The sequence below is a fragment of the Agelaius phoeniceus genome, chromosome 8, assembly GCF_051311805.1.
Source record: "Agelaius phoeniceus isolate bAgePho1 chromosome 8, bAgePho1.hap1, whole genome shotgun sequence".
Taxonomy (NCBI): domain Eukaryota; kingdom Metazoa; phylum Chordata; class Aves; order Passeriformes; family Icteridae; genus Agelaius; species Agelaius phoeniceus.
Window position 1 is genome coordinate 4,076,528 of NC_135272.1, and position 10,973 is coordinate 4,087,500.

A 10,973-nucleotide genomic window follows, 5' to 3' on the forward strand; every position below is an offset into this window, starting at 1 on the left:
AGAAACTGCTGATGAGTAAAAATTGGGAAAAGAAACTGCTGAGAAAGCTTATGAGTGCCCCTATAAATACCTGTAAGCATCAAAAAACGGTGTGAAGCTGGAGGGAAAGCTTCCCTCACTGTACCCAGAGCTGTATTGCTCATACTTTACCAAAATAATTAATATATTGATTGCTGCTTGAATATTGGCCTAGTCAAGCTTCGCATTTATAACATTATTGTACTGATTTAGGTGCACTACCTTGCTTGTTTTTGCTTGTCACTAAAACCAAGGGCACAGTTTCATTGAATGTATCATCTTACACTGTGGTTCCTTCATATTCCCAGTAAAAGAAGAACATTATTTCCAGTGATGTGTCTTTTATATCGCCTCAGTCAATTGGCAGAACAACGGGAGGCCCCTGAGGAGCCGGGGCAGTGGGAAGCCCTGAGGAATTGGGTGTGTTATGAATAAGCAGCTTGACTAGGGCAATATTCAAGCAGCAATCAATTTATTATTTAATATGGTAAAGTATGAGCAATACAGCACTGGGTACAGTGGGGGAAGTGTTCCCTCCAACTGCACACCGATAATTGAGGGTTACAGGTATTTATAGGGGTACTCCTCAGCTTTTTCAGCAGTTTCTATTTCCAATTTTTACTCTTCAGCAAATTTTATTCCAAATTATTACATCACAATTCTATACACTATTGTGATTTTAGTTTCTCTCAGGATGTATCTCAAAAGGAGGATCCCAGATGGTGGCGGTCCAGTTTCCAAAAGAAGAAAGACGAATCCCATCTGGTGGAGTCCAGCTCCCCAGATGTGGGTCCACCTTTTAATTGCAGAGACTATAAATCTCATAACAGTGATGTCCAGCTTCCCTTGGTCAAAACCATAAATCCTTGAGGTGATGTTGATCTTCCTTTCTCAAGCTGTTTTTCTCTGCTTCCATAAGGCATGAGATAAGCATATTTCCTTTATATATATTCCAAAGCTATAGTTTCAAGGATACAAGTAATATTCTAAAATTATACTTCAAAAGGTTATTATTGCAGAGCTCTTTATGGATTAACTACAAGCAAATAGCAACATCCTTAACACCTTAATTCCAATGCTCCTAAATCAACCAGGGTGAATTGCAAACAAAAGATAGGTTCAAAGGCCTTTTTCCATGCTTTATTTTCCTCAGTTATTCTTAGAATTCACAGCTCTCCCATTGTCGGGGTCCACACATTTTGTACTCACAAATACACACGTCGCCTGTTTTTACCTGACACGAAACACAGCTTTGTATTTCGCATCCTCAAGGTCTTCCTGGCAGCTGTGGCAAAAGTGGAGGCTCTGGAATTGCTTCCAAGGCCTGGCAGAGCTGCAGTCCCGGAGCCCTCTGTGCTCCCTGCTGGCCCCTCCATCCCCTCAGCCCCGCCATGCTCTCGGTGAAGCCCCAGCCCCTTCAGTTTCTTCAGCCCCTCACAGTCCTCTCACCCCCCTCAGTCCCTTCTGAGCCATCCAGTCCCCTTAGAGCCGCTACCCCGTCAGCCTGTGCCCCTTGCCTGTCACCTCAGTGCCACCATGGCCTCGGCTGCCCCACAGCCCTCAGCCCCAGCAGCAGCTCAGGGTCACCGTCCCTTCAGCGCCACCACCCCCTGAGCCCCCTCAGCCCCCTCTGTCTCACCGTCCTTCAGCAGCTCCTCAGGGGACAGTGCCTGGGGCCAGCGGCAGCTCCCACCGCTCCAGGGACACCGGGGCTGGAAGTGCTGCTCCGCCCGGCCCGGCCGCCAGCTCAGACCCAACACAGGGACAGGGGACACAGGGGGCACCGGGGCAAAAGCAAGAGGTGAAAAAGGCAGCCCAGGGGGGAAAGAGCTAAAAATGCAGCCTAGGCATACACAGCTCAATCTATGCATCTAAACTTCCACATACCTGTAACTAAAGAACTATGCACATTTCTAAATCTATATCTAAGCATCTAAATATAAGCATCTATATGTAGGCGTCTAAATTTAGGCGTCTAAATTTAGGCATCTAAATTTAGGCATCTAAATGTAGGCGTCTAAATGTAGGCATCTAAATTTTGGCGTCTAAATATGGGTAATGAAGCCTCTGATCAGCCTTATCATAAAGCAGAGCAATAGGGCTCAGGAGCTCAGTCCCTGGGTAGGGACCGGTTGCCCGAAGCTAGCTTGCTCATGCCAACGCCGCGGGGCTGCCATCTAGCAAGCATGGTGATTATCAGCTCTATAGTGATTGCAAGCTTTCAGGATTTCAGCTCTGCTTGCTAGGTAGTGGTGCCCCGGGCTTGAGGCTGCAGCAGACGGAGAGAGAGGAGAGGGAGAAGGCGCAGGCTGTTCCACGAAGATGGCTTTGTTTGGGGAGGTCCGTGAAGGGTCCCTGCTCTTCTTCTTTCTCCCCTAATGGGGTACAGTATGCTTCTTTTATAGGGTTGGAAAGGATCCAAGCTTGACCCGTGAGATCCCTTAAGGTGTTCAATTAGGGCCAACATCGAGTTGAGCCGGGTACCACAGCAAGGACATGGTGGATTTTTGTCAGGAACAGTCACCTTCACCATGTCATCCGGTGCCTGTTCACTGCGGACCTCAGGCACCGGAGGCAATGCCTCTGGTGTACCCTCTTCCCCCTTCCCACTGCCTCCCTTCTCAAGTACATTCTGATCATCGTCCTTAGGGGGACTAGGATTTAAGTCGTCCCCCTCACTCAGTTGTGGTGTAGGCTGTTCAAACACCTCAGGAAACCCGTTCAACACCCCTCCATTAACAGAAAAATGAACCACCCCCTGTACATGCTCCTGCAGATCTGACCTATATAGTTCTAAAGAGAAATTCACCAGCAAGCCCAATTCATTTTCTGTCAATTTGGTGGTTGTAGATGTTACAAAATCATCTCAGGAGGTCTGAGTGCCCACCGATACCCTAGTAAGGTGTAACGGCCGCCCCCAGTTTCCTCCTCCAAGAAACGGATTTGGATTTGGAATAGCCAAGTCATGACCACATTCAACATCGGGAATGGAATGGGTGGTCAGCCCACCTCCGAACCCGTCGCCCCTGTCCAACCGGGGGGCCAGGTTTCAGGTAGTAAGAGAGTCATAGATACTCCCTCCATTTACCCGCACTTCATTGAATTTCTTCACTTTGACATTCAGAGCACTGGGCAGAAATCACATGGCATCAACACCCGCTTCGGGCCTCCGTGATGCTTTGTTTTAATTGAACAGTCGGATTCCCCTGGTCCGCACCAGTTCTAAGCCGGCTGCTAGGCACCGGCCGAGGCGGGGCGCCAGCCCGGGCACCCCCTCCGGGGACCCTCCCCTGCGCGAACTGCTTGGCTGACGCCGGCTGAGACCACGCGCATGCCGGCCACACGCCGCGGGAACCCCGCTGGCGGGAACCGACGGGGCGGCGGCGTGCAATGACGATGGCGGCGGCCGCCGCTGGGGCCCTGGCCGTGGCAAGGCGGAGGGGGGCGGGGGGGGGCGGGCGGTACCCACCACAGCTGGGGCAGTCCAAGGGAAGGGCCCGGCGCGCGTGCAGAGTCGACGCCACGCGTGCCCGCGCGCGCCCCGGCGCCTGGGTCGGCCACGTGGAGCACACTCACCCGCGCGCGGTGCCTCGTCCTGCCACGGCGCGCGCCCAGCCCCGCTTCGCGCCCCAGCCCGAACAACCCAGCCCTTAGAGCCAATCCTTATCCCGAAGTTACAGATCTGGCTTGTCGACTTCCCTTACCTACATTGTTCCAACATGCCAGAGGCTGTTCACCATGGAGACCTGCTGTGGATATGGGTACGGCCCGGCGCAAGACTTACACCCTCTCCCCCGGATTTTCATGGGTCAGTGAGAGCTCACCGGATGCTGCCAGAACCGTGACGCTTTCCAAGGCGCGGGCCCCTCTCTTGGGGTGAACCCATTCCAGGGCGCCCGGCCCTTCACAAAGAAAAGAGAACTCTCCCCGGGGCTCCCGCCGGCTTCTCCGGGATCAGTTGCATCACAGCACTGGGCGCCTCCCGGCGCCCGTCTCCGCCACTCCAGATTCAGGGATCTGAACCCGACTCCCTTTGCTGAGGGCAATGGAGGCCATCGCCTGCCCTATCGGAACGGCGCTCGCCTATCGCTTAGGACCGACTGACCCATGTTCAACTGCTGTTCACATGGAACCCTGCTCCACTTCGGCCTTCAAAGCTCTCGTTTGAATATTTGTTACTACCACCAAGATCTGCACCTGCGGCAGCTCCACCCGGGCCCACACCCCAGGCTTCGAGGCGCACTGCAGCGGCCCTCCTACTCGTCGCGGCCTTGCCCCCGTGGGCATCGCACTGCCGGCAACGGCTGGGTATGGGCCCGACGCTCCAGCGCCATCCATTTTCAGGGCTAGTTGATTCGGCAGATGAGTTGTTACACACTCCTTAGCGGATTCCGAGTTCCATGGCCACTGTCCTGCTGTCTAGATCAACCAACACCTTTTCTGGGCTCTGATGAGTGTCGGCATCAGGCGCCTTAACCCGGTGTTCGGTTCATCCCGCAGCGCCAGTTCTGCTTACCAAAAGTGGCCCACTGAGCATTCACATTCCACGGCGCGGCTCCACGCCAGCGAGCCGGCCCCCTTACCCATTGAAAGTTTGAGAATAGGTAGAGATCGTTTCAGCCCCAAGACCTCTAATCATTCGCTTGTACCGGGTAAAACTGCCCATTGCCGAGTGCCAGCTATCCTGAGGGAAACTTCGGAGGGAAGCAGCTACTAGATGGTTCAATTAGTCTTTCGCCCCTAGACCCGGGTCAGACGACAGATTTGCATGTCAGGACCGCTACGGACCTCCACCAGAGTTTCCTGTGGCATCACCCTGCCCAGGCATAGTTCACCATCTTTTGGGTCCTAGCACGGACGCTCACGCTCCACTTCCCCGGCCCCGCGAGGGGGTGGCGGGCGAGACGGGCCGGTGGTGTGCCCGGGGCTGCCAGGCGCGACATGAGCCCCAAGATCCCACCTCAGCCGGCGCGCGCCAGCCCTCACCTTCATTGTGCCGTGGGCTTTCGACGATGGCCCCTGACTCGCGCACATGCTAGACTCCTTGGTCCGTGCTTCAAGATGGGTCGGGTGGGTAGCCGACATCGCCGTGGACCCTGGGCGCCCGAGTGCGGCCCGTCAAGCCTGGCCCGGCGGTGCCACGCGGTCGGGGTGCGCTGAGGACAGTCCACCCCGGTTGACAGCGGCGCCGGTGGCTGGCGGGCCTGGCCCCTGCACCCCCATGTGAAACGTTGCGCTGCAGAGACGCCGCCCCTGCCCCATCCCCCCCGGGAGGGGGAGGGGGGGGAAAAGCGACGCCCCCCAACACGGCGCCGCTGACGGGGGGGCAGGAGGGTGCGGCGGCGGTCCTCTCCCATGGCCCCGGGATTCAGCAAGACCTGCTGCCTGGGGGCTGTAACACCCACCGCCACTCGCGCGGCGCTGGGCAACCTGCCCACTGGAGGCCTTCCCAGCCGACCCGGAGCCGGTCGCCGTGCACGGCTGCAGAGGAAATGAGCCCGGCCAGGGCCCGCCGCCGGCCAGGCGGCGGTCCTCACGTCGGCCCGCCCCCCCCCCACAGCCCACCCCCGCAGACAGGGTTCGCCCGGGGGAGGGCGGGGAGGCAGAGGCGAGGATCCGCCGAACCCACGCTGGCCGACCGCAACTCGCCGGGTTGAATCCTCCGGGCAGATTGCGCGGGCCCCACCCCTTTACCTCTTAACGGTTTCACGCCCTCTTGAACTCTCTCTTCAAAGTTCTTTTCAACTTTCCCTTACGGTACTTGTTGGCTATCGGTCTCGTTCCTGTATTTAGCCTTAGATGGAGTTTACCACCCGCTTTGGGGTGCATTCCCAAGCAACCCGACTCCGAGAAGCCCCGGGCCCGGCACGCCGGGGGGCCGCTACTGGCCTCACACCGTCCACAGGCTGCGGCCTCAATCACAAGGAAATTGGTCCCCCGAGAGCACTGCTGGGGAGGGGGGCTTCTGTACGCCACATGTCCCGTGCCCCACCGCGGGGCGGGAAATCGGCGCTGGGCTTTTCCCTCTTCGCTCGCCGTTACTGAGGGAATCCTCGTTAGTTTCTTTTCCTCCGCTGACTAATATGCTTAAATTCAGTGGGCCGCTGCGCCACTGCATCGGCAGCACGGTCCCGGCGAGGACGAGCTCCGCCCCAGTGGCTTGCTCTGGTTGCAGGGAGCTACGGAGCTCTCCCCAAGTCTGCATTTAGGGGGACAAAGGCCCTGTGCGGCGGCGACAACGACAACGACCGCGATGAGGACGACGCCTGCCGGGCCACAGGGAAGGGATCGAGGCTGCCTAGGGAAGCGCTTCCCTCGCCGAACCCCTGACCACCTACCCTCCGGGCACCGGCGGGACACCGCCTCCACTGTCGCAAACATCTTTCATGAAAAATCCTTTCTTAGGATTTTTCCTTGTGAGAAGCTGCAGTTTTCAGCAACCAAAGTAAACAATGGTTATCTGCTGCTGTGGAATGCAACAGGTGATTGGTCTCCTGTGGGTGTTTGGATTTCTTGACCACTCATGGCAGAGCTGGCTCTTGCTCTGTCTGAGACACAGATCTTTGTTATTCATTTTTTTCTATTCTTAGCTTAGCTAGCTGCTGAAGAAACTTTTCCTTTCTATTGCTTTTCAGTATAGTCTAATGTAACATATATCATAAAATAATAAATCAAGCCTTCTGATCATGGAGTCAACATTCTCGTCTCTTCTTCACCCTGAAAACCCTTGTGACCACAGTCACAATTGGTGACCCCCGACTGAGGAGGACACTCATCACTTGGTGAGACCACCAGAGGAGCATTGCTGCACTGGGTAATCCCTGAATGTGTGGCATTGCTGGTTGCTTCACAAGTGACCACAGAAGTGGATTCTAGCCAGGAGCTGAAGAACTGAAGATCCGAATTTGGACAGAGTTCACAGCAAAGCTGACCACGAAGAGAACCTTCTGAAAAGCCTCCAGGAAGATGTTCAGAAAGCTCAGCAGCACCGTGCAGATAGCCAGAGAGTCCTGGACACTGTCACAAGGTACTGTTGGGTTTTGCCCTCCTGAAGATGAGGCCATTCGCAGTTTGTGGCTGCTCATCTGGAGGACTTCTCCCCTAGAGGATGAGGTTCCATTCTCCCCTTCAGAGGAGAAACTTATTGCCCTCTGGCAAAAATGGGGTGAAGAGGACAGAATTCTCCTGTCGGAGATAGATTTCTATGAGTTTTTTCGATGGGCAAAGCTCTTTGGGTTTTTTACAAATGTGCTATATGCCCTTGATGTGTTTGTCTGGGAGTGTATGGACTCCATTTTCCAATTCTTTTTGGACCGTGGGTTCGGATGCCCCTCGATTTATCCAACCTTTTTGTTGCTCTTTCTAGTCTTGAAACGGAGAGCAGCTGTTTTTCCCTGGATTGCTAACTGCAAGGGCAAAGCCCCGTTCCCCCCGATTCCGGGGGAGGACCCTTTGGAAGGGGACGATCTGCTGCTTTCCAGCCCCCCTGAACCACAGTGGGGGGGTAAAGTTTCGCCTGCAGCCGAAGTTTTTTTTACTGCGTCTTTGGAGCATGCTCAGACGGAGCCGGTTTCTCCCCCCTCCCGTTGCTCTCAGGGGGGATGGGAGTGGGCGGTGCCGCCCCAGCCAGCGCCACGGGCACCGCCCCGGCCAGCACCGCGAGCACCGCCCCGGCCAGCGCCGCCAGCGCCGCCCCAACCCGCCCCTCGGGTCCGGGCGGTTCCCCGCGCGGCCCGTGCCGCGGCCGCCCCTGCCGTGGAGCCTGTGTGCACTCCGGCCGCGGTTCTGCCGGCTTTCCCGTCTGCATCTGAGGTCTCAGAGACACCGCTTCCTGCGGCTGCGCCGATGTTGCTGGGCAACAGCGATCCACCGCTCCCCCCGGCCGTCCCGCCGCCTTCTGCGACTGCGGTTCCGCGGCCGATGTCAGAGCCCGGCGCAGAAGATGCTGCTGACCCCATGCCGCCCCCGCCGCCCCCGCCGCCTCCCCAGGCGGCCCCGCTGCCCTCCCCGGCAGTTCTGCCGCCTGTGGGGACTTCGTCCCCGGTGTCTGCGTCAGAGGCTGCCCTGGAGCCGGCGGCAGCTGCAGCGGCGCCTCCTGCATCCAGCGTGACTTCCTCCCCGAGTTTTTCGGGTTGTCCCGGGGCTGCCCCTACAGCGGGAGCTGGGACAGAGGAAGAGGGCGTCAGCCTGTCCTTCCGTGGAGGAGGCATGGCCCGACAGCTGGCTGTGGGCGCAGCCTGGCTGCCTGTTTTCAAGATCAGCATTCTTGGCGGGTTGGGGGGTGTTTGGTCCGGGGTTTCCCCCTGGGGGATGCGGATCTCTCTGCCGCCCCTCGCGCGCCCCAGCAGTGAGGGGGAGGTGGGTCCCGGAAGTTCTGCCCCTGGTCCCCAGCCCAGAGGGGGTGGAGGTGGTGCCGTGAGGCAGATGGGAGGAACACCTGGTGCATTTGCATCGCAGAGGCAGAGGGCACAGCAGGAAGCGAGCATCGCTTGTCTGCTGTGGGGAAAGGACATCCCCAGACCCGAGACGAGGTTTCTCGGGACAGTTTCTGTCTTCCCATTGCTGGCATGCCTCGGTGATTTTGGGGAAAGGAAGCATTTGGTCACCCCTTCTGCCATTGTACTGGCAGCAGGGTGCGGGTCTGTGCCAATGCAGAGCCTGCCTCGGGGGCTGGGCCTGGGCTGTCTGGCTTGGTTGCTTGGGCCAGGGCCACCTCCCAGCCTCCTGTTGGGTTTGGGGGCTTTGCTTCCCCCTTCTGGTCCTAGGCCACCTTTCTGTGGGCCAGGTCTGGGGTTCCTGATCCTTCCACATGGGCCAGGGCCCCCAAGGGCCTCTCTCTGGCTCCTCTGCTGCTGCTGCTCTTTCCGACACAAAAAAAAAAAAAAAAACAAAACAAAAAAAAAAAATTTAATTGAATAAAAAAGGGTGAAAGAGCTGGCAGCAGCTCAGAGGCATTGAGCAGAGGCATTGAGGAGCCAGGGATTGGCTTCAGCCCAAGTTGTTCAATAAAGGGCTGTGGCAAGACATTTCAGAAATTTTCTCGAAATTCTTTGAAGACTGTCAATGGACATTTGATAACTATTGATGGACTTTTTCTGTAGCAAGCCTGTTTCAGGACCAAAAGAAACTTTCAGATATGGCAAAGAGGAACATCTTCAAGCCATGGACTTTTCCTGAAACTCAGCTGCTTGGACTTGAATTTTCTTTGCATTGTTTTTTCATTTTCTTATATTATAGAATTGTTTTAATGATATGATAGAATTTATATTCTACGGGTGAAGAAATTCCCAGTGCATTCCACAGGAGCACTTGAGTGGAGTTTGATTGGCAAAGGATAACCTGTCAAGTGTTTGTCTTTTTCTTCAGCATGAGTACAGCAGAGAAAATTACAAACGCTTTTTCCTTTTAATTTAATTAAATAAAAAAAGGTGACATGTCGCAGACATCTTTCATGAAAAATCCTTTCTTAGGATTTTTCCTTGTGAGAAGCTGCAGTTTTCAGCAACCAAAGTAAACAATGGTTATCTGCTGCTGTGGAATGCAACAGGTGATTGGTCTCCTGTGGGTGTTTGGATTTCTTGACCACTCATGGCAGAGCTGGCTCTTGCTCTGTCTGAGACACAGATCTTTGTTATTCATTTTTTTCTATTCTTAGCTTAGCTAGCTACTGAAGAAACTTTTCCTTTCTATTGCTTTTCAGTATAGTCTAATGTAACATATATCATAAAATAATAAATCAAGCCTTCTGATCATGGAGTCAACATTCTCGTCTCTTCTTCACCCTGAAAACCCTTGTGACCACAGTCACATCCGCCGCCGCGAGCGACGGGCCTGCGAGGCGACCCCAGCTGCGCCGCCCAGGTGGCCCCCAGACGGCGATTGATCGTCAAGCGACTCTCAGACAGGTGTAGCCCCGGGAGGAACCCGGGGCCACAAGTGCGTTCAAACTGTCGATGATCAATTTGTCCTGCAATTCACATTAATTCTCGCAGCTAGCTGCGTTCTTCATCGACGCACAAGCCGAGTGATCCACCGCTAAGAGTTTTCTGCCTTTCGGGCACTGCTCACGCTGAGCGGTCCCTTTTTTTGTTACCAGGTGCGCGCGCCGAGGATACGGGCGCGCGCACCTGGCTTTGACCGTACGAGCACACAGAAACGGAAGGGGAGGGAAAAAAACAACTGGAGCAAACTACGCTCTGAAGGCCAGCCAAGAGGTGCGGGAGCCCACGCCCCCAACTGCCTCCCCCCGTGAGGGGAGATGCTGACCTCACAAACGCCGTCCTTCAGAGGCGGCCCAGGCGCCCGGGCTCGGCCCGGCCTCCACGTGGAGGGCCATGTGGCGCACGCCAAAGCGCAGGAGGGCGCGGCGGCCCGCCCGCTTCTCGCTTTCACAGGACGACCCGAGCCGGGTTCGCCAGTGCCTGAGGCCTGCTGGACGGCAGAACCAGCTGCCACTGGGGCTGCACTCCTGGGACTGCCGCCGCCACGTCGCACCGCCGGGGCGCCTTGCCTTGGGCACGCGCCCGGCGGAAGGCGGTATGGCGCTGAGCCAGGGGGCAACGCCCACTCTCCTCTTTTTCACGCGGAGACCGAGCAGGGAGAAGCGCCCCCATGGCCGCCCCGCACGCCTTTCTGCGGCCCACACGCGGCCGGAAATGGCGATGGAGGACGCGACAAGCGGGGCCCAGGACGGGACCGCCGCTTGGTGACAGCGGGTGTCTTCTGGCTGACTGTCCCCACAGGGAGGGATGCCCGTTGAGCGGTGCTGCCACCGCTCGGCACGGGGTCGCGCATGCTCCCGGGCCTCCGCCGCCGGAGGGCCCACCAAGCGCTCGCCCCCCACAAGCGGGCGGGCGGTCAAGCCAGGGGACAGCTGGCAGACAACAGCGCCGCTGGTGCGCGTTCGAGGAGAATAGGCTGTCGAAGGGAGGAGAGGCACCGGACGCACCGGACAC

At 56.7% G+C, this 10,973-nt stretch overlaps 1 non-coding gene across 1 annotated transcript; it reads right to left on the minus strand.

Annotated features, from left to right (window-relative positions):
• Positions 1 to 9,909: 9,909 nt before the first annotated feature.
• LOC143694731 (5.8S ribosomal RNA) lies at positions 9,910 to 10,062 on the minus strand. The gene has a single exon (XR_013183382.1). It is a non-coding gene; the product is annotated as a 5.8S ribosomal RNA (ribosomal RNA).
• Positions 10,063 to 10,973: the final 911 nt, after the last annotated feature.